Below are 27,339 nucleotides of genomic sequence, written 5' to 3'. Positions count from 1 at the left end.
TTTCCTTTGAAAAAATTATGTGTCCAAACTACAGGTGGTGTAGCTTGCTTAACAGGTGGGTTAATTCGCTGACTAGCAGACACTGCTACTAGGTCCAAAATATTTCCTGGGCTAGAAGCAGTTAAAAATTTGTAATTAGATCTACAGGCGGTGGCTACTCCACTGACTAACAGACACTGCTACTAGGCCCAAAGTATTGCCTGGGCTAGATGCAGTTAAAAATTTGTAATTAGATACTCTCGTTGGATGCTGAGAAAGCATTCCATGGAGTCTCCTGGCACGCCATATATTATTCTCTTAAAAAGCTTGGGGTAGGGGTCTAGGGGACCCTTTTATAGGCAAAAACATGGCCCTGTATCGAAATCCGTCAGCTAGGAACATTTTCATCACCTTTCATAATCACCAATGGGACCAGGCAGGGATGTCCTCTGTCCCCTCTCTTATACATCCTAGGGATGGAGCACCTGCTCTCATCAATTCGCGATAACCACAATATTAGGTGGATTGAGGTGGGAGGCACCGAGTACAAGTGCTCTGCATTTGCTGATGATGTCCTAGTATATATCACTCAATCACATATATCCATCCCTGCTGTTATGGCTGAAATAGATCACTTTGTTACATGGTCAAATTTTAAAATCAATGCAGCGAAGTCTGTGGCCCTCGATGTCTCCCTCCCCAAATCCATACAGGATTTCCCTTTGCCTGGCCCTCAAATACTTAGGAATTCGTATTCATAGAGACCTCTCCCATCTATTTTATCTTAATTTTGGGCCCTTTATTGAACAACTCCATAAAGATCTTACTTCTTGGACGGTGAAGGATTTTTCCTGGTTCGGCAGAATAAGTATACTAAAAATGAACGTCCTACCTAAACTCTTATACCTCTTCCAAACCATTCCCGTGGTAATTCCCTCAAATTTCTGGAAAAGACTATGCAGTAGCTTTTAGTCTCCCCAGGATGACACAGGTGGGGCAGATGGTGGTTGTCCCGGCCCGCTAGGCCGCATTGTAGCACAGTGAGCTTTGCACTGCAACTTATGCTTCATATCCATGTGACGGTTCATGCATGAAGTGCTCAAACTATGGATTTTTTGGCCTCTACTTAGCTTTTGGTGACAAATGTTACAGATAACACGAGTTGGGTCATCCTTAGCGATCTGAAAAAATGCACAGGCTATGCAAGGTTTGCGACTCTGCTACTAGCAATACTATCAAATGATTGGCTGGGTTAGATGCAGAGTGTCTGGGTTTGGTTGGGGGTCCCCACAGTCTGCCTAGGCTAGATGCAGTTAGAAATTCTCATTAGATACACAGGCGGTGCAGCTTGCTTCGCAGTTGGGCTAATACGCCCAAAGTATTGGTAGAATCTATACTAAATAAGGAAGGATTCACTGACTGTGGTGGCCCCTCTGTGGGCTGTGGCAATTGGTGGAGATTTGGTGGATGATTATAGGAGAAAGCTCCTTAATAGAGAAAGTTGGTGGATTTATACTTTAAATACACGTGTACCAGCGGGTTTAAACATCAGACATGATTTGATGTATCATTATGAGTGATCATTTATAGATTATTATTATACTGTATATGTTCCTTTTTTCTTCTTTTCTTTTTCTTTTTGATTATTTACATTTATATGCATTGTTTCTATGCTATACGATTTTAACATGGTATGTGTGTTAAAATTTCTGATTAACTCAGCCTTGAACAGGTGCATAGCAGGACATGACATATAAATACCACTTCCTTGCTGTTTTTTTGCTATGCAATGATTAAGAACTCGTATATATATTGTGCAGAAAGAAGGGTGAAAGTCCGCCCAGGCGGGAGGAAATTGGAGTTTCATAACACATATTTGAACTGGAGAGGTATTAGAGGCCTGCAATGGCCACAGGTACTAATGGAGGTAATCAAGGTAGGGAGAGAGGCAAGAGGTCCGGTCATCTTAGTTATACAGGCCGGGGGAAATGACATAGCTTATCACAAGAGCGCATAACTAATGGCAATAATGAAACTAGACACTGAGCGCTTCAGAGAATTTTTCACAAAACTAACTATAGTATGGTCAAAGATTGTGCCGAGAATGGCATGGCAAGGTGCGTGACACATCACGGCCATCGAACGGACAACGCAGGTAATAAATATTCGGATGGCAAAATTTATAAGATACAGAGGCAGTGTAGTGATACGACACCGACAACTGGAAGGAGATAAAGCAGGCCTCATACGGCCCGACGGTGTTCACTTAATGGATATTGGACTGGACATATTCCTGTCAGGACTCCAGGACAGAGTGGAACAAGCGTTAAGAGTGATGGATGGGGGTCGGAGTCCCGCATACAAGTAAGCAGGATCCTCTGTGGCCTGGAAATAGAAAGGACATGTTGGAGAGTTACACTTGTTGGCCAACTTGCCGTTGTGGAGACTGGAGACACAGGGCATGCTGCAACAAGCTGAATTATTTTAGAAATAAAATGCATTTCTAATGGAATGAGTATAAACAGTTAATAAAGCTGTGACCGATCCTCACCCATCCAGTTGTAAGAGTTACATGATTGTATTGTCAATGAAAGGGGGGCGTTAGGGGGCTGAGCGTCTGGGTTTGGTTAGGGGTCCCCACAGTCGGCCTAGGCTAGATGCATTTAAAAATCATTATTAGATACACAGGCGGTGCAGCTTGCTTCGCAGCTGGGTTACTACGCTGACTAGCAGACACTGAAGCTTTGGAGCAGACCTCTGAGTAAGTAGCTCTTCAGACTCAACCATCTGTGTTACCCCAAGCCATAGTGTATGTATTTTCTTACGGTTAAAAAGGGGGGGGGGGGAGACCCCACCCACCTCTAATTGAAGATGGCAACGACACGTAAAACAAAGCAAGGGGACTCCAAAAAAGAGTATCCATTTTTTCCAAAAATTTGTGGCACAGACACCACTTAAGTGGCATCTGTTGCCCCAAAGTTGTTTAAAACAGTGGATTAGAATGAGTACCACACACTGCTACTATGCCTAAAAATTATTAGTAATTTGCAAACTGGTGGAGCTTAGTATAGATGGCATAATAGAATGAGTACCGTACACTGCTACAGGCCTAAAATTATTTTCCAGACAAGATGCAGCTAAAAATTATTAGTAATTTGCAAGCTGGTGGAGCTTAGTATAGATGGCATAATAGAATGAGTACCGCACACTGCTACAGGCCCAAAATTATATTCCAGACAAGATGCAGCTAAAAATTATTAGTAATTTGAAAGCTTAAAACGATTGGTGAGGTGATTTTACGAAATCCTCAAGCTTTTACTCTCCCCAGGATGACACAGGGGTAGAAAAATCGTTTTGGATCCATGATTTGTTCATCTTTATGAACGTGAGTCTGTCTACATTATCAGTGGAGAGCCGCGTGCACTTATCTGTCAGCACACCACCAGCAGCGCTGAACACACGTTCAGACAGAACGCTGGCTGCGGGGCATGACAAGATCTCCAAGGCGTAAGTGGCGAGCTCCGGCCATTTATCCAGATTGGAAGCCCAAAAAGAGCAAGGGTCCAGTGACACAGTCATGGCTTCGGTGTTTACTTGGAGATACTCCTGTACCATCGTCTCTAGGCGTTGACTATGTGTCAGACTTCTTGTCTCCTGTGGCCTTGCAAAGGATGGGCTAAAAAAGCTGTGAATTGATTCCGCGAACTGTGTTTCTGTTACGGTTGGAGTGCTGAACATTCGACAGTCCCACGGTTGGCAAGTTAGAACTGTGAGATTCACTACATGCACCAGTGGTGTTTTGTGGAAAAGCACATGTAAGTTTCTGCAACAGTCTCTGCTGATACTCCTGCATGCGTGAATCCCTTTCTATGGCAGGAATTATTTCGGCAAATTTACTTTTGTACCGGGGATCTAAGAGTGTGGCAACCCAGTAGTCAGGATTATTTCGAATTCTGACAATTCGAGGATCATGTTGCAGGTAGTGCAGCAAGAAGGCACTCATGTGTCTTGCGCATCCAGGAGCACCAAGTCCCTGTTGTGTTGGTGGCGAGGTAACAATCATGCTTCCTTCCTCTGCCCTCTCCCCCCAACCTCGCACAACAGAAATGTGATAATGGTCTCCCTCATCTGATGAGTCTTCCATCAGTTCGTCCTCCACTTCCTCCTGGGCTCCTGCACCTTCGTCACTAGTTTGGCTGCTACCATGCGCCCTGGTAAATCTGGCCACCACGTCATGGCTGCGTCGGTAGCCTGGTATTCATACTCAGTCCCCAGCCGCCCGGCGGCCGGGTGTCCACGCTTGGTCCCCAGCCGCCAGGGGGCGGCCAGGTGTCCATACTCAGTCCCCAGCCGCCTCGCGGCCGGGTGCCCACACACAGTACCCAGCCGCGTGGGGGTGGCCGGGTGTCCATAAACGGTCCCCAGCCGCCCCTATTTGTCCCGGCGCGCCTTATACACAAGCGCGCATACCAAAACATTACCTGTGCCCTCCCCAGTGCATTTAGTGGGAAGGACAGCCTAACCACAAACACGTGGACAAGTGAATGTGGCCAGGAATGGTCCATCTCACTGACGCCTTCACACTGGGTTAATATTGTGGAAGCCGGGACACAGTTGGACACTGGGATGCAACACGTCCTCCAGACATAGAGGATTGCGGGTCCTGGGTCAATCAGGCTTCAACACAAAGTTCAGAAGGTAGACAGCAGCAGTGGTCGGCCTCCTACACAACGAGTAAATTATTCATGATCATGAGGCCATCCAACTCCTTAGCTTTCTGTTCCTTGGAATGCAAGCGCATGTATGTAGTAGCAGCTAGGCCTGAGGTGGTCAGCGTTTTGGCGCATATTCTACCTCCTTCGAGGATTGTTAGATGTTTTCCTGCTACTATCCCAGTTCTATGACTCCCGTTAAAACAAAGCTTCAGGTGATGAATGATGGATGAGGTGGTGGCAAAGGAGAAAGAGCAGGAGGAACAGGGACCATTCACATCAATATCAGGCCAGCCAACCACACATGTCTTGTAGGATATGTTTCCGTACCAAAAGGAGTGGTTCAGCTACACAGTTATAAGGCATACAGTGAATGCAATGCCTACCAAAAATTTCGAGGCACTCCGATGCCCCTTGGAAGTGACATGGAGGTCAGAGGGCCTTAACTAAACCATTTTTTCCATTTATAGCAACTGGGTCTCCTGTACAGTGTTGACCTAAGCAGGGAATGGAAGGCTTTCCAAAAATTATTAGGCACTGCAATGCCCCTTGAAACAGACGTGGATTACAGCGTATTAAAAACTTTCTACCCATTATTGGGGAGTGGGTCTCCCTTAGTGTTCGCCTATGCATTGAAAAGCAAAAGCTGACAAAAATTAGGAGGAAATGCAATGCCCGTTGCAAGAGTCGTGGAGGTTAGAGGTAATTAAAAACAACATGTCAATGCCCCTTGGAAGAGCTGTGGAGTTCAGAGTGGTTTAACAAGACGGTTTTAATGCCCCTTAGAAGAGACGTGGAGTTCAGAGTGGTTTAACAAGACTGTTTTAATGCCCCTTGGAAGAGATGTGGAGGTCACAGTAGCTTAACAAGATGGTTTTAATGCCCCTTGGAAGAGACGTGGAGTTCAGAGTGGTTTAACAAGACAGTTTTAATGCCCCTTGGAAGAGTGGTGGAGGTTACAGTGGAATAAAAAGACAATATCAATGTCCCGTGGAAGAGACGTGGAGGTCTCTTCCACGTCTTCCTATGAGAGACCCGAGCATTTTTGCGGCAGCACCCCCGGCAGTCTGTAGAAAGCCTAAAAAGTGCCCAAAACGATAGTGACAGTGCTCAAAAGACATGGGGGCAGCATGGGGATCGCCCCTGGAAGCATTTCTGACCCCCAGGTCACTGCTGTCAACAACGTGTTCAGAGGTATTAAGCCACTTTTGCGGGCTCACAATAAAACGTTCAAAAACGAAACTGAAACGGTTTTCCTGTGAAATATGTTAAGGAATTTCCTTTCCAGGGTAAAAACTTGTGTATAAGGTAAAATAAATAACCAAAAACAAAAATACTCCTCCACACCTTGGGCTATGTTCACAAGTAGCATTTTTCATGCGTTTTTGCACTTTTGTATTGCTTTCAACCGTGACAAATGCGTTCACCGGGAAATGTCATTTTAACATTTTACAACCTTATCTGGCCATGTGCTGTGTGACACGTGCATACAGTGCTGAAAAGACAAGGGATCAGCATGGGGAAGACCACTGGAAGCATCTCTGACCCCCAGGTCACTGTCTAAAAGTGTGCCCATCAGAAGTGATCCTTGCCGCATCAGAAGATGCAGACTTGCAACTATCCCCGTGCAAGTCCTTGTCCCAGGGCAGTGTTCAATTGTACCTCCCCCATTCCTTGCAATGCAAGCGAAAATATGCAGCCAACCACCCACCCACCCGCAGGCTGCAATACCATACTGCTAGCTTTCACTTGAAATGGGGCCTTTTAGTTTGGAGGAGACCGAAGCTGGCCACTACCTCATGGCCGCTTCGGCAGCGAGGTATCCATACTCTGTCCCCAGCCGCCCGGCGGCCGGGAGTCCACGCTCAGTCCCCAGCCGCCAGGTGGCGGCCAGGTGTCCATACTCGGTCCCCAGCCGCCCTGATTTCTCCTGTCACCTTCCCCCACACTTTTCTTAGCCTGGCCTGCTTTAGGGCAGCATTGGACGAGCCCACCAGACAACCAGACTCCTCCGGTGGGCCCTGGCTTCTCCATCAGGGGAGTTGAGAGTGCATAGGTGAGGAGCATGATGATGATGATAGAAGTTAGCATCTGCTTTGTTTTCTTGGAATGCAAGCGCATGTATGTAGTAGCGGCTAGGCCTGAGGTGGTCCGCGTTTTGGCGCATATCCTACCTCCTCCGAGGATTGCTGGATGTTTTCCTGCTACTATCCCAGTTCTATGACTCCCGTTAAAACAAAGCTTCAGGTGATAAATGATGGATGAGGTGGTGGCAAAGGAGAAAGAGCAGGAGGAACAGGGACCATTCACATCAATATCAGGCCAGTCAACCAGATATGTCTTGTAGGATATGTTTCTGTAACAAAAGGAGCGGTTCGGCTACACAGTTATAGGGCATACAGTGAGTGCAATGTCTACCAAAAATTTCGAGCCACTCCAATGCCCCTTGGAAATGACATGGAGGTCAGAGGGCGTTAACTAAACCTTTTTTTCGATTTATAGCAACTGGGGCAACCCGTGCACTGTTGGCCTAAGCAGTGAATGGAAGACTTTCCAAAAATTATGAGGAACTGCAATGCCCCTTACAAGAGCCATGTGTGGCACCCCAGGGGTCTGGTCACCACAGTAATAGAGATATTACGTCGGAGAGCAAGTGGGAGGTTTCCTGGTCAGGATCCCTTAAACATGCAACATCCTCCTGCCCCAGTCCTGGGAGGGGAGAATTCTGTCCTTATAAACTGGATCTGGGGCGGGGTTGAGTGAGTCAGAGAACAGTTAGAGTCAGAGTGAGAGCAAGGGAAAGTAACAGCAAGGAGCTCTGTAGGAGCTAGGAGCTAAAGACCAGGGGCTGGAAGCTGAGCAGAGCTCGCCCTGCCAGAAGACAATAGGAACCAGACACAGGAGTCCGAAGCTGTGAGGACTTATATATCCAGCAGCAGAAACCAGCCGGCAGGGGATTTCAGGTCCTCTGGCCATAGAAGCCCGGAGGCTCAGTCACAAGCAAGGGACCAGCACCGCCGTCGTGGAGCGGAGGCTAACAGAAGGCCCCAAGTCACCAGCCATACGGGTGAGCACTACACGGTACACTCAGGGACGTGGGCTACTTCTACCCGCTTACAGCAAGGTAGCCAGGAAGAGTGCAGACAGAAGGGGAGGCCTACAACTCCACCTGGCCAGGGGAACTCCTGCTTGCTCACAGACTGACCAGGCCTCTTATGCTAGCCAGTACTCCCGGGAGGGTCTACCATATAATCATCAGTAAAGACCCTGAACTGCACTGCAAAGACTCTGAGTCGTTCCTGATGCGCTCGTGCACCATCACCCCCATCATGCACACTCACTGCCCTGAGGCTATACTCCTCCCATTCTATGCTGCGCACACAACACCAGCCTCAGTGGTCTGCCTCGCAGCGGTGGTACTCCCTGACCGCAATCCACGGGTGGCGCAGTCGAACAATTAACCTCAAAACCTAAGAAAGACTGCCACTGGTTTGACCAGCCTGAGCCACGGGACCGGGTCACCGCCACGGAGACTACAGACCCCAGAGACCCGGCACCGGGTATCCCACACACGTGTACACACGGCCCAGGGGGCGCGTCACATGCAGTACAGCATATTACAAACATAAGTCCCATTATTGGGGAGTGGGTGTCCCATAGTATTTGCTTATGCCTTGCAAGCCAAAGCTGCCAAAAATTAGGACGGAGCAACTTGCAATGCCCCTTACAAGAGCCATGCAGTACAGCATATTACAAACATAAGTCCCATTATTGGGGAGTGGGTCTCCCATAGTATTTGCTTATGCTTTCCCAGCAAAAGCTGCCAAAAATTAGGACGGAGCAACTTGCAATGACCCTTACAAGAGCCATGCAGTACAGCATATTACAAACATAAGTCCCATTATTGGGGAGTGGGTGTCCCATAGTATTTGCTTATGCCTTGCAAGCAAAAGCTGCCAAAAATAAGGACGGAGCAACTTGCAATGCCCCTTACAAGAGCCATGCAGTACAGCATATTACAAACATAAGTCCCATTATTGGGGAGTGGGTCTCCCATAGTATTTGCTTATGCTTTCCCAGCAAAAGCTGCCAAAAATTAGGACGGAGCAACTTGCAATGCCCCTTACAAGAGCCATGCAGTACAGCATATTACAAACATAAGTCCCATTATTGGGGAGTGGGTGTCCCATAGTATTTGCTTATGCCTTGCAAGCAAAAGCCGCCAAAAGTTAGGACGGAGCAACTTGCAATGCCCCTTACAAGAGCCATGCAGTACAGCATATTACAAACATAAGTCCCATTATTGGGGAGTGGGTCTCCCATAGTATTTGCTTATGCTTTCCCAGCAAAAGCTGCCAAAAATTAGGACGGAGCAACTTGCAATGCCCCTTACAAGAGCCATGCAGTACAGCATATTACAAACCTAAGTCCCATTATTGGGGAGTAGGTGTCCCATGGTATTTGCTTATGCTTTCCCAGCAAAAGCTGCCAAAAATTAGGACGGAGGAACTTGCAATGCTGGCACCCTGGTGGTATAGTGGTGGTAGAGGCTGAGGATAAGGAGAAGAAGATTAAACAGCCGAAACGAGGAAGCGTATACCCATGTGTGGGTGTGAAGCGGTGCATGTGAATACACCTCCCGAAATAACACAGTGGATTTGACTTTATGTTACTCTGTTGTCATTCGGTGGTGATGAGAAGTCTGGCCCAATCCAACCTTTGTTCATTTTGATAAGGGTCAGCTTGTCAGCATTGTCAGTTGACAGGCGCGTTCGCTTATCAGTTATAATTCCCCCAGCGGCACTAAAAACACGCTCCGATAGCACGCTAGCGGCAGGGCAGGCCAGGACCTCCAAGGTGTACAGAGCGAGTTCATTCCAAGTGTCCAGCTTGGATACCCAATAATTAAAAGGCACAGAGGAATCACGGAGGACGCTGGTACGATCGGCAAGGTACTCCCTCACATCTTTTGAAACTTTCCACTCCTTGTGAGAGTACCCCGCGCCTCAGGGCCTATAAGCTGGGCGGGTGTCAGAAAACTGTCCCAGAACGTTGACAGTGTTCCCCTGCCTCTGCTGGATTGGAGTTGCATCTCTCTCGCCTGTACGCATTGGTTGGGCAACGAACTGTGACCTCTGTCGCTAGCGTGTTCAGATGGGAATTTTTTTAAGAGTTCTGCAGCAAGGGCCTTCTGGTATTGCCCCATTTTTGTAGACCTCTCCACCTCAGGAATAAGAGAGTGAAAGTTCTCCTTGTAGCCGGGGTCTACAAGTGTCACCAACCAGTAATGACTGTCACCCAACATTTTGACAACGCGAGGGTCACGGTTAAGGCAGCGTAACATAAAGTCAGCCATGCGTGCCAGACTGGTAACGGGCAAGATTTCCATGTCCTCACCAAGATGACGACTGACCATGCTCTCCTCCTCCTCCTCTTCCTCCTCCCCCCTGTCCTCAGGCCAACCACGCTGAACCGACGGTATGACACTTGTACAGGTACTACCGTCTACAACGCATGATAGCAGCTCCTGTTCTTCCTCCTCCTCCTCCTCCTCTCCCTCATTGTCCCCCAATGCACGTTGGGATGAGATGAGGCTGGGCTGTGTGTAATCGCTTCTTGATCCATCTCATCATACTCTGGCTGCAATGCCTCTTCTTTAATTCTCTGCAGAGAGCGTTGCAAAAGACAGACAAGTGGGATGCTGACACTAATGATGGCGTCATCGCCACTCACCATCTTGGTGGCCTCCTCAATGTTTGTCAGGATGGTACATATGTCAGACATCCAGGTCCACTCCTGAGGTCTTATGTGTGGAGTCTGACCTGAATATCGACGGCCTTGTTGCAGCTGGTACTCCACAACTGTTCTCTTCTGCTCACAAATCCTTTGCAACATGTGGAGGGTAGAGTTCCAACGTGTGGGGACATCACACACCAGTCGGTGTGCCGGAAGCTGCAAACGCTGCTGCAACACAGCAAGGGCGGTGGAAGCTGTAGCCGACTTGCGAAAATGAGCTGACAGGCGGCGTACTTTCACGAGCAGATCTGGCAACTCGGGGTACGATTTAAAAAACCGCTGAACCACGAGGTTAAGCACATGAGCCAGGCATGGTACGTGTGTGATCTCACCTCGCCTCAGAGCCGCCACCAGGTTACGGCCATTGTCACACGCGACCATGCCGGGATGTAGGTTCAGCAGTCTCAGCCACAGATCTGCCTGCTCTTTCACAGCTGTCCACAACTCACAAGCAGTGTGAGGTTTATCACCTAAGCTTATGAGTTTCAGCACAGCCTGTTGCCGCTTGGCGGAGGCAGTACTGCAATGCTTCCAGCTTGTAACTGATGTGGTGATATCTGAGATGGAGGCTGAACATGAGGAGGAGGAGGAGGAGGAGGAGGATGCGCAGGAGCTGTACACTGTGGGGGCAACTCTGACTGACATAGGGCCCGCAATCCTCGGTGTGGGGAGGATGTGTTCCGTCCCAAGGTCCGACTGGGTCCCGGCTTCCACTATGTTTACCCAGTGTGCCGTCAGAGAGATGTACCGTCCCTGGCCACAAGCACTTGTCCACGTGTCCGTTGTCAGGTGGACTCTCCCAGTAACTGCGTTGTTGAGGGCACGGCAGATGCTTTGGGACACGTGCTTGTGTAGTGAGGGGATGGCACACCGGGCAAAATAGTGTCGGCTGGGGACCGAGTACCGGGGGACGGCCACCGCCATAAGATTGCGGAAGGATTCCGTCTCCACCAGCCTAAAAGGCAGCATTTCCAATGCAAGCAGTCGTGAAATGTGTGAATTTAGGTCTGTGGCCTGTGGGGCGTTAGCTGCGAATTTCCGCTTTCGTTCAAAGGTCTGGGATATGGACAATTGAACGCTGCGGTGGGACGTGGATGTGGACGTTGATGCTGTTTCTTGAGAAACTGCCATAACAAGTGAAGACTGAGAGGAGGGGGAATCTTTACATGCAGTATGGACAGGGGATTGCCTTGCACACACAACAGGGGGTTCTATTGCACGCACAACAGTGGAAGAAGCAGTGGTGACACCCGCTGACACTGGTCGTGGACCCTGGGTTTCGCCCCACAAAGTCGGGTGCTTTGCTGCCATGTGCCTGATCATGCTGGTGGTGGTCAGGCTGGTAGTTTTGTCACCCCTGCTGATGCTGGCATGGCAGGTGGAACATATGGCCTTTTTGGGGTTATCAGCAGAGTCTTTAAAAAATTCCAGACTCTGGAAGACCTACCGCTTGTACTGGCAACATCCCTCGTGTTGGTGTTACGGGGAACGGTTGCCTGTCTTCTGTCTGCGGCCACCACACTGCTTCTTCCTGCCTGTTGGGGTACTCTGCCTCCCTCCGCCTGTGTGCTGCTGGCCTCACTCTGCATGTCCTCCTTCCACGTTGGGTCAGTTACTAGATCATCCACCACCTCCTCCTCTTCCACTTGCGCACCACGATCCTCCTCCTCACTTCCTGGCAATTGTGTCTCGTCATCGTCCACCTCTTGTGACAGATTGCCAATGTCGACTTCCTGTGGCCGTGGCTGTTCAAATATTTGGGCATCGCAACATGGGATCTCCTCTTCCACCACTTCAAGCGTATCAGGCGAGGGGCCCAAATATGGAAATGGACCAGTGAACAGCTCTTCAGAGTGTCCAAGTGTGGGATCACTTGCTGTCTGACGACACTCGGCATGGTGGGAGGAAGGAGCATCAGGGTGAGGAGGAGTATGCGGTCGAGACTCACGGCTACTAAGAGTTGACCGTGTGGAAGACAGACCGGAGGTGGTGGTGCCCAGGTAACTGGAAGTATTGTCTGCTATCCAATTAATAACCTGTTCACACTGATCAGTTCTCAATACTGGTGTTGTTCTGTGCTTCCCTAGTAATTCGGTCAAGAAGTGGGAGCGAGAAGATGTGGCTGTTGGTTGTGGCACATTTTCACCTTGGCCACGGCCCCGTCCTCGAACCATCACCAGAACGTCCACTTCCACGTCCCTTGCCACGCGCCTTGCCCATTGTAAATGAAGTAAAATAGCTTACACTTGCACTATCAATGGAAAAAGGGTAATAAAGAGTAGATTAGAACCGTGGAAGAGGAAAACCACAGTTATTGTTTACTGGGGTATACCACACTTTTTTAAATAGAGATATTTGCGGCTGAACAGTGAGCGACACACTCAAACTGCTTTTTTTTTAGATACCAAAGGCCCAAAACTGGATAGTACAGCGATTTGACCCGTGGAACTGCAAAACCACACTGGGATGTCGGGCCTACACAAGACTATTTTCAACAGATATATTTTGTGTCACAACAGTCAGGAGACACTACTGTTTTTCTTTACGGAAAAAACTACCAAAACCTGAATAATAGAGATTTTTTACCGTGGAACAGCAAAGCCACAGTTATAATTTACTGGTGTATACCAGGCTTTTTAAAATATATATATATATTTGCGGCTGAACAGTGAGCGACACATTCAAACTGTTTTTTTTAGATACAAATGGCCCAAAAGTGGATAATACAGAGGTTTGTACCGTGGAACTGCAAAACCACACTTGTATTTCTCGGGCCTACACCAGACTATTTTCAACAGATATATTTGTGTCTGAAAAATCAGGGAGACACTATTTATTTTTTTTTTTACAGCAAAAAATGCAAAAAGCAGGATAATAGAGATTTTTTACCGTGGAACAGCAAAAGCACACTTCTGTCTCTCTGGCCTACACCAGACTATTTTCAACAGATATATTTGTGTCTGAAAAATCAGGGAGACACTATTATTATTTTTATACAGCAAAAAATGCCAAAAACAGGATAATAGAGATGTTTTACCGTGGAACATCAAAACCACAGTAATAATTTACTGGTGTATACCAGGCTTTTTAAAATATATATATATTTGCGGCTGAACAGTGAGCGACACACTCAAACTGTTTTTTTTAGATACAAATGGCCCAAAAGTGGATAATACAGAGGTTTGTACCGTGGAACTGCAAAACCACACTTGTATTTCTCGGGCCTACACCAGACTATTTTCAACAGATATATTTGTGTCTGAAAAATCAGGGAGACACTATTTTTTTTTTTTTTTGCAGCAAAAAATGCAAAAAGCAGGATAATAGAGATTTTTTACCGTGGAACAGCAAAAGCACACTTCTGTCTCTCTGGCCTACACCAGACTATTTTCAACAGATATATTTGTGTCTGAAAAATCAGGGAGACACTATTATTATTTTTATACAGCAAAAAATGCCAAAAACAGGATAATAGAGATGTTTTACCGTGGAACATCAAAACCACAGTAATAATTTACTGGTGTATACCAGGCTTTTTAAAATATATATATATTTGCGGCTGAACAGTGAGCGACACACTCAAACTGTTTTTTTAGATACAAATGGCCCATAGAACTGCAAAACCACACTTCTATTTCTCTGGCCTACACCAGACTATTTTCAACAGATATATTTGTGTCTGAAAAATCAGAGGCACACTTTTTTTTTGGGGGGGTGGGGGCACCAAAAGGTTAATAACATGGGGATTTGTACATTGTGAAGGAGGAAAAAAAAAAAGAGGATTTAGATAAAAAAAGGATTTTTCCTGGCCCCCGGGGCCTGGAGCTAAGTCCAGCAATTTCAGCAACAGGAGCAGCACACAGGACTGTAATGCAGTGTTTGCTGGTATAACCACTGCGTCTCCTATACAGCCTGCCTGCCTGCCTGATATACTTGGGATGGATATTAGTCCTGAGAAGGACTGTTTGTTTGATCTGGCAGCCTTTACAGACCCTACACTAACTATTTTGCAGGATATATCTCTCCCTAAATCAGCAGCGCTGTCCCTACACTGTCTGATCCGGAACGACTGTGTCCAAGATGGCGGCGCCCGGTTTTAAATACTCGAGGTGACGCTGTGCGGCCAGCTAATCACTGTAATGCCCACAAACAACATGGCTGCGGCATTACAGTGACTGGCTGGCAATCCCTGCATGTTCATTGGCTCTGTAAAGAGCGCCAAACATGCAGGGCGGAGACCCGAGCTCCCGCCCGATTAACCCGGAAATGCTCGGTGCTCGCCGAACATCCCGAGTAGCGTGATGCTCGGGCGAGTACCGAGCAGTGTCGAGCATGTTCGGTCAACACTAGTTTTTAACTAATTGACAACTTTGAAGTTGTTTGCACAAAAAACGATGGATGGGAACCGAGCAGAGCTGAATGACCAAACTGTGGTATTAGCCCAAAAGGATTGGCTGGGTAAGATGCAGTAAAACAATTTTATTACATGCACAGGTGGTGGAGCTTAGTATAGATGGACTAATAGAATGAATCCCACACACTGCTACAAGCCCAAAATTATTTTCCGAGCTAGATGCAGATAAAAATTATTTGTAATTTGCAAGCTGGAGGAGCTTAGTATAGATTGACTAAGAATAAGTCCCACACACTGCTACAAGCCCAAAATTATTTTCTGAGCTAGATGCAGATAAAAAGTATTTGTAATTTGCAAGCTGGAGTAGCTTAGTATAGATGGACTAAGATTAAGTCCCACACACTGCTACAAGCCCAAAATTATTTTCCGAGCTAGATGCAGATAAAAATTATTTGTAATTTGCAAGCTGGTGGAGCTTAGTATAGATTGACTAAGAATAAGTCCCACACACTGCTACAAGCCCAAAATTATTTTCCGAGCTAGATGCAGATAAAAATTATTTGTAATTTTCAAGCTGGAGGAGCTTAGTATAGATGGACTAAGAATAAGTCCCACACACTGCTACAAGCCCAAAATTATTTTCAGAGCTAGATGCAGATAAAAATTATTTGCAATTTGCAAGCTGGTGGAGCTTAGTATAGATGGCCTAATAGAATGACTACCACACACTGCTAATATGCCCAAAATTATTTTACAGGCAAGATGCAGCTAAAAATTATTATTAATTTCAAAGCTGGTGGAGCTTGTTATAGATGGCCTAATACAATGAGTACCACACACTGCTACTATGCCCAAAATTATTTTCCAGGCAAGATGCAGATAAAAATTATTAGTAATTTCAAAACTGGTGGAGCTTGGTATAGATGGCCTAATACAATGAGTACCACACACTGCTACTATGCCCCAAATTATTTTCTAGGCAAGATGCAGCTAAAAATTATTATTAATTTGAAAGCTGGTGGAGCTTAGTATAGATGGCCGAATAGAATGAGTACCACACACTTCTAATATGCCAAAAATTATTTTACAGGCAAGATGCAGCTAAAAATTATTATTAATTTCAAAGCTGGTGGAGCTTGGTATAGATGGCCTAATACAATGAGTACCACACACTACTACTATGCCCAAAATTATTTTCCAGGCAAGATGCAGCTAAAAATTATTATTAATTTCAAAACTGGTGGAGCTTGGTATAGATGGCCTAATACAATGAGTACCACACACTGCTACTATGCCCAAAATTAATTTCCAGGCAAGATCCAGCTAAAAATTATTTGTAATTTGAAAGCTGGTGGAGCTTAGTATAGATGGCCTAATAGAATGAGTACCACACACTGCTAATATGCCCACAATTATTTTACAGGCAAGATGCAGCTAAAAATTATTATTAATTTCAAAGCTGGTGAAGCTTGGTATACATGGCCTAATACAATGAGTACCACACACTACTACTATGCCCAAAATTATTTTCCGAGCTAGATGCAGATAAAAATTATTTGTAATTTGCAAGCTGGAGGAGCTTAGTATAGATGGACTAAGAATAAGTCCCACACACTGCTACAAGCCCAAAATTATTTTCCGAGCTAGATGCAGATAAAAATTATTACTAATTTGCAAGCTGGTGGAGCTTAGTATAGATGGCCTAATAGAATGATGCAATGCCCAAAAGGTTTTACTTGGCAAGGTGCAGTAAAAAAAATTGTATTCTATACACAGGTGGTGTAGCTTGCAACACAGATACGCTACTCCACTGACTAACACACACTGCAAGAGGCCAAAAAGGATTTGCTTAGCTAGATTTAGCCAAATGCTGTGAAAAACACTTGCACAGCATTGGCACAGACCTGCCTGGCAAAAAGTCCTAGGAAATGCTGTAAAATAGTCCACAAAAGGACTACAATTACAATTAGTCCCTACTCCCAACCTATCTATTTAAGAGCACAGACCTGCCTGCTAAAAGTCGTAGGAAATGCTGTAACCTAGTCCTCAAAAGGACTGCAATCACAACTATTCCCTACTCCCAAGCTATCTGTATATTTCAGAGAAAATTGGCTTGAAATTAACACTGAAAGTATAGCGCACACAGCAACAGCGGTGCCGTCTAACACGCAACTGCAGCAGTGAGAAAATGGTGGCGACGGGGAAAATGGCTGGGTCTTATAGGGCAAGGACATGTGACATACACTGCCAATGACACATGCCCTTGCTTGTGTGAAAAAAAGCAGTTCGCTCCGTGTGTGCGCTGCTGATAGGCTGATAGATTGCACCTCCCCACTGTAAATGCGGGAAAGAGAAAAAAAAATGGAGATCTTCATTATTCCTGCAGAGATCCATCCCCTGCCCCTCCCCCCGCCCCGCTGTACACTCAAACTGCGTATTAACATTAATTATCAGCATTACTGTGAAAAAAATCCAGTTATGATTTTGGTGCACGAACAGTTATCGAACATAACCTCGAGCAGCCGAATTTTTCTCAAATCGTTCGTGTTCGCTGAACGGCTCGAACACCGCTCAAAACATCTTGAATTTGAGATTGGCGAACAGTTCGAGTCGAACAACGCTCATCTCTACTCAGATGATTCCCTTGTGTGTGATTTGGGCTTGTAAGTTACACTCTGTAATCTTGATAACGCTATTAGCTACAGTAAATCCGGGTTTGGTTAATTGCAAGAAACTGGGATTTAATGCACTGGGAGTCTGAACTAATTATTTTGTCTTTTGTCTGATGCACTTATTGAGAGATGTAACTAAGAACTTGATTGTTTCATGAGAAAGTCTGTACTTTAGATTTATATAATTTGTGGAGGCGTCAAATCAAGCAAGGAAATAGCCACGGTAAGTTCATAGTGTGCACAATAAATTATGAAGTGCAATTATTCTGCTTTTTCTTCATTTCTTTTTATTATTACAGATGGCAGGGGTTCACATCAGAAACTTAAAAGCACTTTTTGTAAATTAAATTTGTATATAAAATGGTTTGAGGAAACCTATATAGCATGGTGGAATTGTACTTTAATAATGGGAGTGGACATACTGTGCCACTAATCTGTGTGGAACTCTTGGTTTAGGGAAGAGTTTAGGGTTCAGATAAATTTAGATAATACAGTGCCTTTAAAAATTATTCATACCCTGTGAACTTTTCAACATTTTTTTCTCGTTACACCCACAAAGTCTTTTGCAGCCTCTAACAGGTTTTCCTCCAGGATTGCCCTGTATTTATCTTCATCCATCTTCCCATCAACTCTGACCAGGTTCCCTGTCCCTGCTGAATAAAAGCCTCCCCACAGCATGGTGCTGCCACCACCATGTCTGACGGTGGGGATGGTGTTTTCAAGGTGATGTGTAGATTTCTGACACAAATAGCGTTTTGCATTTAGCCCAAAACCTTCTACTACCTTTAAGCATTCAAATCCACCCCCAGCATGATTAAGAACCCTAACCCTGCACACTAGTAAAGTCCATTCTAATGCAGACAGTAATTCATACTAGTTTTGTGAGCATTACTTCACTAGTACATTCCGGCCTCAGATATTTTAATAGTGACCCCCTTGGCAGGATTGACATCCTCCTCACTGTCCACCTCCTCTCTGCAGTGTAGTGAGGTGGTTGTTGTCATCTAAGGCCATAATGTTCTGGGTGAACTAACCCCCCACCAAACTAGTCTGGTATAATCAGCATATGCCAAAAATAGCTAAAAAAAAGTTGTTTTAGTGCACAAAAAATAAGGAATTAATAAGCACTAAATCAGTGCTCATAATAGTAGTAGGAGAAATTTAGAAGGCTTGGAGGATCTGACAAGTTCCTTTTATATTTACAGTGGCTTGCCAAAGTATTCACCCCCTTGATATTTTTTGTGTTTTGCTACCTCACAACTTGGAATTTCACAGATTTATTTTGAGTTTGCATCAGTTCACGTAAAGAACATTTGGTTTTCTTTTTATTGTGAAGCAAACAACAAATAGGAAAAAATTACTGAAAATTCAGTGTGCATAACTGTTCACCCCCCTAAAACCATTACTTAATAGAACCTCCTTTTGCAGGAATTACAGCTGCAAGTTGCTTTGTATTAGTCTCTATGAGCTTTCCACATCTTGCCATTGGGATTTTTACACATTCCTCAAGGCAAAACTGCTCCAGCTCCTTCTACTTAGATGGTTTCCTCTGGTGAACAGCAATCTTCAAGTCTGACCACAGATTTTCAATTCGATTAAGGTCTGGGCTTTGACTAGGCCACTCCAAAACATTTGCATGTTTCCCCTTAAACCACTCAAGTGTTGATTTAGCAGTATGCTTTGGGTCATTGTCTTGTTGGAAGGTGAACCTTCATCCTAGTCTCAAATCACTGACAGACTGAAACAGGTTTTGTTCAAGAATATCCCTGTATTTCGCACCATCCATCTTCCCCTCAACTTGGACCATTTTTCCTGTACCTGCTGCTGAAAAACATCCCCACAGCATGATGGTGTTCTTGGGGTGATGAGCTGTGTTGGTTTGGCACCAGACATACCTTGGTGGTCAAAAAGTTCAATTTTCGTCTCATCTGCCAACAGCACCTTCCTCTATACATTTGGGGAGTCTCCTACATGTCTTTTGGCAAACACAAAACGTACAAATTTTTTGTGTAAATAAAGGCTTTTTTCTGCCCACTCTTCCATAAAGGCCACCTCTATGGATTGTACGGCTTATTGTGGTCATGTGGACAGGTACTCCAGTCTCTGTCTGGGAACTCTGCAGCTCCTTGAGGGTTACCTTTGGTCTCTGTGCTGCCTCTCTGATTAATGCCCTCCTTGCCCGGGCTGAGAGTTTTGGTGGACGTCATTCTCTTGGCAGGTTTATTATGGTACCATGTTCTTTCCATTTGATGATAAAGGATTTTATGTTGCTCTTGTGGATCTTCAGAGATTGGGAAATTTTTTTATAACCCAACCCTGACTCAACATCTTTGTCCCTGACTTGTTTGGCGATCTCTTTGGTCTTCATAGTGTTGTTCTTTCATAGAATTCTTCCTCCACACACATAGTATAATGATCACACAATGCCCCGCAACACAGTATGATGCACCCATTTTTTTTTTTTACAATTTCTAGTTACATACACAGAATACATTTCATGTCTACAAAAATAAGCTAAAAAAATCAAGGGCGGAGTAGAAAAAAAGTGCAAATGGGTCTTTAATGAGTTAAAACTGCATTTCCATTATTCTTGTTTCATATCTAAATAGGATTTGCCTCAGAAATGAAAAAAAAAAAGCAAAATTAAAAAGCAAATAGTAAAATCTCTAAAATGTTTTCTTTTTTTGATGGGTTAAAAATTCTGTTCATCTCGTTTCATACATTTTTTTTAGCAACTTGAGAGAAAATGAAAACTGAAAGATTTATACCAATTTTTTTTTTTACTGTTTTCTTTCTTTTTGCCACATTAACTAGTGAAGCCTACAGATCTCAGCCATTAATCCACAGTCTCATGATCTGTGACATTTTTTTTATTGGAACATGATATCTTCTAAGTCGAGACATCCAAGGAAAAGAGCCTTTATCTAGGCCGTCATTGGTCTTTATGCTGAAAACAGAAACTGATTCATAGAAAATTCATAATCTGTCATCTATAAGTGAAAAGAGATGAATAAAAAGAGTGAATTTGCATATACAGTAAGATACATGATGACCAATAGAGCCTGGCACATGAGGGCTTTTACTTGACTTCTGGAAATGTTCATGTCCCACTCAGGGATGCTGCATCCAAAATACCAACAACTCCATGGTCTGCTAACTGCCGCTACCCGGAATAGTTTACTTCAGTCGCTGGTGTCCGGCTGCTTTCCCGAAGGGCACAAATACTGAATATATTGTGGACGATGCAGTGTCCGGATTGTCTACAACCGTTATGGACTAATGACTTTTGACATTAATCATCCTGGAGAATCTTGAGAATGAATTTAAGAAAAGCCATTATGGACCAACATTTTTTTTTCTTTTGCAAAAATGTAAAGCAAAAAAATGGAAAAATATTTAGATTTGAGAGTCCTCAGTGGTTGATACCTTCTAATGACTAACTGAAAAGACTGTAACAAATTGCAAGCTTTCGAGACTACTCTCATCAGGCATAGTATAACACAAAATCTGAAGATTTACATATTTATACACAACAAGACACAGAAATAATGCCTTAGATTCTCCTTTTTGCATTTAGATAAGAAAACAATGTTGCTGTCCAATTGTGCACGTCTCTTCAGAAACTTGCTGTAACCGGTCTGGGAGGTGGAACCTCTGAGCTACTATACAAAGGGGCAGTCCTTGTAAGGAAGCGGGTGGCTCCCAGGGAAAGCGGGCAGACAGTCACGTCAAGTGACAGGGATAGTCTCTGGGTAGAAGGGCAGGAGGTCACAGCGAGTGACGGGGTCAGTCTCTTGACAGGCGGGTGGTCACAGCCAGTGACAGCAGGATAAGAGTCTCTAGACAGGTGGGTGGTCACGGCAAGTGACAGCAGGGTAAGAGTCTCTGGACAGGCAGGTGGTCACGGCAAGTGACAGCAGGGTAAGAGTCTCTGGACAGGCAGGTGGTCACAGCGCTGCCAGCTGAGCGGGAGGAGGACGCCGGGCACGGAGCGGAGAGGTGAGGGGAACGGCGTCCCTGCCTAGCAGGAGGCAAGGACGCCGACACTACAGTACCCCCCCCTTTAGGCCCCCCCTTTTTTAGGCCAGAGAGAAATTTATCAAGGATGAGAGAGGCATGGATGTTCTCCCGGGGCTCCCACGTTCTCTCCTCAGGACCAAACCCCTTCCAATCCACTAGAAAAAAGGTCTTTCCTCTTACCCTTTTGGTGGCCAGAATGTTCTCTACCTCAAACTCGTTTTCAGCGGAAGCCGGAGCAGGAGGCGTACCTGTAGACTTGGAAAAAGAGTTAAGTACAACGGGTTTGAGTAGAGATACATGGAAGGAGTTAGGGATCCGCAAGTTGGCCGGAATTTCAATTTATAGGCCACCGGGATGATTTGTTTGATAACTTCCAGTGGGCCGATGAACCGAGGCCCTAACTTGTAGGAAGGAATCTTGAGCCGGACATATTTGGACGAGAGCCAGACTTTATCTCCAGGACGGAATTGTGGCAGATCCAGACGTCTTTTGTCAGCCTGTTTTTTCATCCGCTCGGATGATTGAAGAAGTGCGGATCTGGTACTTTCCCAAATGGAGGAAAATTCGCTAACAAGAGATTCCGCAGCCGGATTGTCCACCGAGGTGGAGACGGGAAACGGGATCCGAGGATGCTGACCGTAGACTATAAAAAACGGGGATTTGGAGGAAGATTCGCTCTCGTGATTATTGTAGGAAAATTCGGCCCACGGTAAAAGATCCACCCAGTCGGAATGGTGAGCATTAACAAAGTGCCGGAGGTAACTGGTTAAAATTTGGTTGATCCGCTCTACTTGACCATTGGACTGTGGGTGATAAGCAGAAGAGAAGTCCAAGGTGACCCCCAGCAATTTACACATGGCTCGCCAGAAGCGAGAGGTGAACTGAACTCCTCAATCGGATATGATGTGGAGAGGAAGACCATGAAGACGGAAAATATGATGGATAAAGTCTTTAGCCAACTCAGATGCAGACGGGAGGCCCGGCAGGGGAATGAAGTGAGCCATCTTAGAAAAGCTTTCAGCGACCACCCAAATGACCGTACAACCGGCAGAGACAGGGAGGTCCGTTATAAAGTCCATGGCTATATGCTGCCACGGGGCAGCAGGTACAGGAAGAGGCAGGAGGCGGCCGGCTGGCAGGAGTCTAGGAACCTTGTTACGGGCGCAGGACGCACAGGCTGAAACAAAGTCTATTACGTCCTTGTGCAGGGTAGGCCACCAGTAATGCCGGGTAATAAGCTGGAGGGTCTTTTTCTGACCAGCATGGCCAGCTAGCTTAGACGAATGTCCCCAGTGTAGGACCTTCTCACGATCAGGTACTGTTACGAACGTCTTACCGGGTGGAAGACGATTTAGATTCACGGGGGCCACCTGCATTACTTTGGCGGGGTCGATGAAGTGCTTAGGCTCCTCCTCTAGATCAGAGACCAAAAAGGATCGGGACAAGGCATCAGCTTTGATGTTTTTGTCTGCCGGGCGAAAATGAAGAATGAAATCAAAGCGGGCGAAGAACAAGGGCAACCGGGCTTGGCGCGGGTTAAGTCTCTGGGCACTCTGGAGGTAAGCCAAGTTCTTGTGGTCCGTGTAAATTATTACCGGGTGAAGAGCCCCCTCGAGCAGGTAACGCCACTCCTCCAGTGCCAGCTTAATGGCTAATAATTCTCGGTCTCCTATAGAATAATTGCGCTCAGAAGAGGAGAAGAGTTTGGAGAAGAAGCCGCAGGTTACCATTCTTCCAGAAGATGACTTTTGGGTGAGTACCGCTCCGGCTCCGGAGGAGGAAGCGTCTACTTCTAGGAAGAATTGTTTGTTGCCGTCCGGACGATGCAGCACAGGGGCGGAGGAGAAAGCTTGTTTCAAGGAAAGGAAGGCCTCCTCTGCTTCGGGCGGCCATTCTTTGGGATTAGCGCCCTTACGGGTGAGCGCAGAGATAGGGGCAGTCCGGGAAGAGAAGTGCGGAATGAAGAGGCGGTAGTAGTTGGCGAAGCCCAGGAACCGCTGAATAGCCTTCAACCCCTCCGGTCGGGGCCACTTATGGATGGCAGACAGTTTCTCAGGATCCATTCGTAGGCCGGTCTGAGAGATTATGTAGCCCAGAAACGGAAGCGAGGTCTGCTCAAAGAGGCACTTCTCATATTTTGCGTAGAGGTGGTTCTGCCTGAGCCTGAGCAGGACCTGACGAACGTCCCTCCGGTGTGTGGGAAGATCCGGAGAGAAGACCAAGATGTCGTCCAGGTACACCACCACGCAGGAGTAGAGAAGGTCACGGAAGATGTCATTGACCAACTCTTGAAAGACGGCGGGAGCATTACAGAGACCGAAGGGCATTACGAGGTATTCATAGTGGCCGTCCCGGGTGTTGAATGCCGTCTTCCATTCATCTCCCTGACGGATGCGGACCAGGTTATACGCCCCACGGAGATCCAGCTTGGTGAAGATTCTAGCACCCCTCAGACGGTCAAATAATTCAGGAATGAGCGGAAGGGGGTATTTATTTTTCACCGTGTTCTGGTTAAGGCCTCTATAGTCTATACAGGGACGGAGTGAGCCGTCTTTCTTTTTGACGAAGAAGAAGCCTGCTCCTGCCCGGGAGCTAGATTTCCGGATAAATCCCCGGGCCAGATTCTCCTCGATATATTCAGACATGGACCGGGTTTCAGCAGCGGACAAAGAGTAAATACGCCCACGGGGAGGAGTAGCGCCGGGTATCAGGTCGATTGGGCAATCGTATGGTTTATGCGGGGGTAATGTCTCTGCTTCTCTTTTGTTAAAGACGTCCGCATAAGTCCAATAGGGAACCGGTAGGCCGGGTAGATTGGCTGGGGAAGGAGAAGGACGGGCAGGACGAACGGGAACTAAACAAGTCTTATGGCAGTCCTGCCCCCAGCAAAGGACTTCTCCGGTCTGCCAATCAAGCACGGGTGCATGTCTATGGAGCCAAGGTAGGCCTAGCAAGAGGGTGTGAGAGAGTCCAGGCAGAACATGGAAGAAGATGCTCTCAGAGTGCAGCATTCCCACCTGAAGAGTTATGGATTCGGTGATGAGTTGGATGGGATGTGGTAAGAGACCCCCATCCACGGAGGCGACAGATAAGGGTACAGCCAGAGGTTTGGTGGGAATGCGGTATTTCTCTACCAGGGACTGAGAAATGAGATTTCCGGCAGCTCCAGAATCAAGTTGAGCAAGTTCAAAGTAACGGTTCTCCCCGCAGATGATAGAGACCGACAGCATCAGAGAAGGAGAGGATTTATTCTTGTCTAGGACGACCTCTCTGAGCGATCCTAGACACAGGCGTTTCCCGACCTCTCCGGGCAGGAACGTATCCGGTGCTCCTTACTACCACAGTAGAAACAGCTCCCCTCGGCACGGCGAGACTCTTGACGGGTTTTGACCATCTTGGTTTGGCCGACCTGCATGGGCTCTGGCAAGTGCGCCCGGGGAGTTACAGAGGAAGAGACCGGATTCAGAAAAGTAGGAGCAAGGCGTGGAAACCTCCTCTCACGGGTGACCTCTTTGGTGCGCTCCTGGAACCGGATGTCAATCCGGGTGGCAAGTGTCACTAAGTCATCGAGAGTGGTAGGAATGTCCCGACCGGCAAGTTCATCTTTAATCCGGCCGGACAGGCCCTCCCAGAAGACGGAAACCAGTGCCTCATTATCCCAGACAAGCTCGAAAGCAAGGGTATGGAACCGTATGGCATATTGGCCCACGGTGAGACTTCCTTGACGGAGGCGTAGCAGTGATGAGGCGGATGAGGTCTTTCGTCCTGGTTCGTCGAAAACTTTCCGGAAGGCCGTGAGAAAGGCTGGCAGGTTGGATACCAGGGGGTCTCCTCTCTCCCATAGAGGATTTAGCCAAGCCAGTGCCTCCCCAGTGAGATGGGACATGATGAAGGCCACCTTGGCTCGGTCAGTGGTGAACTGGTATGCCAAAAGTTCAAAGTGCAGGGTGCACTGGTTAATGAAGCCCCGTGCCTGACCGGGATCTCCACTAAAACGAGGCGGGGCGGAAAGGTGGGGACCGGGAAGGGATGCCATGGTATTGATGGGCAGCGACGCTGCTGGGGTAGGAGTCGTGCGACTGGAAGCAGGTCCCGAAGAGGTAGTCAGTGTGTCCAGGCGGGAGTTAACACTACGCAGGTGGCTCAGGATGGACTACTGTTGGGACCTCTGACAGGATAGTTCATGGCATAGGTACGAGAGCGAGGGAGTTTGGGTGCCACCGGGTTCCATGGCCCGAGCAAACTGTAACGGGTCTGGGAGGTGGAACCTCTGAACTACTATACAAAGGGGCAGTCCTTGTAAGGAAGCGGGTGGCTCCCAGGGAAAGCGGGCAGGCAGTCACGTCAAGTGACAGGGATAGTCTCTGGGTAGAAGGGCAGGAGGTCACGGCGAGTGACGGGGACAGTCTCTTGACAGGCGGGTGGTCACGGCAAGTGACAGCAGGATAAGAGTCTCAAGACAGGCGGGTGGTCACGGCAAGTGACAGCAGGGTAAGAGTTTCTCGACAGGTAGGTGGTCACGGCAAGTGACAGCAGGATAAGAGTCTCTGGACAGGCAGGTGGTCACGGCAAGTGACAGCAGGGTAAGAGTCTCTGGACAGGCAGGTGGTCACAGCAAGTGACGGCTAAGCCTCCAGGTAGGCTAGCAGGCGGATATCAGGCAGGTATCTGGCAGGTGCTTCCTGGTCCGCGGGCGGACTGATCCATAGACAGACTGGCAGGTGCTGGTAGGCAGACTGTCGGACCGCAGGATTGCAAGCAGGTAGACAGGTATCAGGCAGGTATCAGGCAGGTATCTGGCAGATGCTTCCTGGTCCGCAGGCGGACTGATCCATAGACAGACTGGCAGATGCTGGTAGGCAGACTGTCGGACCGCAGGATTGCAAGCAGGTAGACAGCAAGCAGGTAGACAAACTGGTGCCTACCCTATCCACAGCCACAGCCCCCCGAGGAAGCCACGCGAAACGCGCGTCGGGGCTTGTAGCACGGCTCTGTGGCTACCACTGTCCCCATGGGTGAGTCTTCAGTATTGTTTTCCGTTGACTTTTGGGATTATGTGACTTCTCCTGGTGTGTATTACATCATTCAGTTGTTAGTCCTTCTTTTTACCGGTACTATTTGGACTTATATATGGATGCTGTCACTATATCTATAGGTACTAGCCTAATTACTTTACGGATCATTTACTGACCAATGCAATTCTGTACTTAACCCTTTGGGGGACCCACGAATCCATAGCCGTGGCTGCTATGTGTGTATTCTGACCCTGCCTTTATTTTCTCTTTTAGTGTCACATGAATCCTTTTTTATCTATTTTTCTACTCAATAAAATGCTATTTTAAATATACTTATATTTCCTTGTATTTTTTATAGGGTGTCTCACTCCTATTCTCTTTAGGTCTAATGTTTATGCAGGAGTACCTTATTTTGACTTATTATGAAATTATACCATGTTGTTCGGTTCTTGTTTCATTATTGGCTAATACTGTGTCTTTTCACAGCGTGTGGATCCGAACAGATGGATCACAAAACACGTGAGCAGACCTGGCTCACGCAACTTAACAAGGTTTTTGGGGAGGAAACCACTGTGGTTTTAAATGCGGGGGAGAATGAGGAGCTACTTGATCAATTGAGAACTTTACATAATAAAAAGATCCGCCTTTGGTGGAATAAATCTTTTCTTGAACGCTATATTACTAAGGGGCTTATCCCCAGGGGTTTACGCGTTCAGGTGTTTCCAGCGTATAACTTTGAAGATGATACATTTAAAACGCAGTGGGAACACTTATCCTCTACATGCTCGAAG

The 27,339-nt window shown here is 46.7% G+C and overlaps 1 long non-coding RNA gene across 1 annotated transcript in view; it reads left to right on the top strand.

The window, feature by feature from the left end:
- LOC141173147 (uncharacterized) overlaps positions 1 to 27,339 on the top strand; it is a 135,871-nt gene that overhangs the window by 105,222 nt on the left and 3,310 nt on the right. The window lies entirely within an intron of this gene.

Source organism: Phyllobates terribilis, unplaced genomic scaffold, assembly GCF_046119375.1.
Source record: "Phyllobates terribilis strain yellow unplaced genomic scaffold, ASM4611937v1 Scaffold_1__5_contigs__length_1240528914, whole genome shotgun sequence".
NCBI classification, from domain to species: domain Eukaryota; kingdom Metazoa; phylum Chordata; class Amphibia; order Anura; family Dendrobatidae; genus Phyllobates; species Phyllobates terribilis.
Note: the sequence above shows the minus strand (reverse complement) of the source record. Positions and strands in the feature narration are given on the sequence as shown.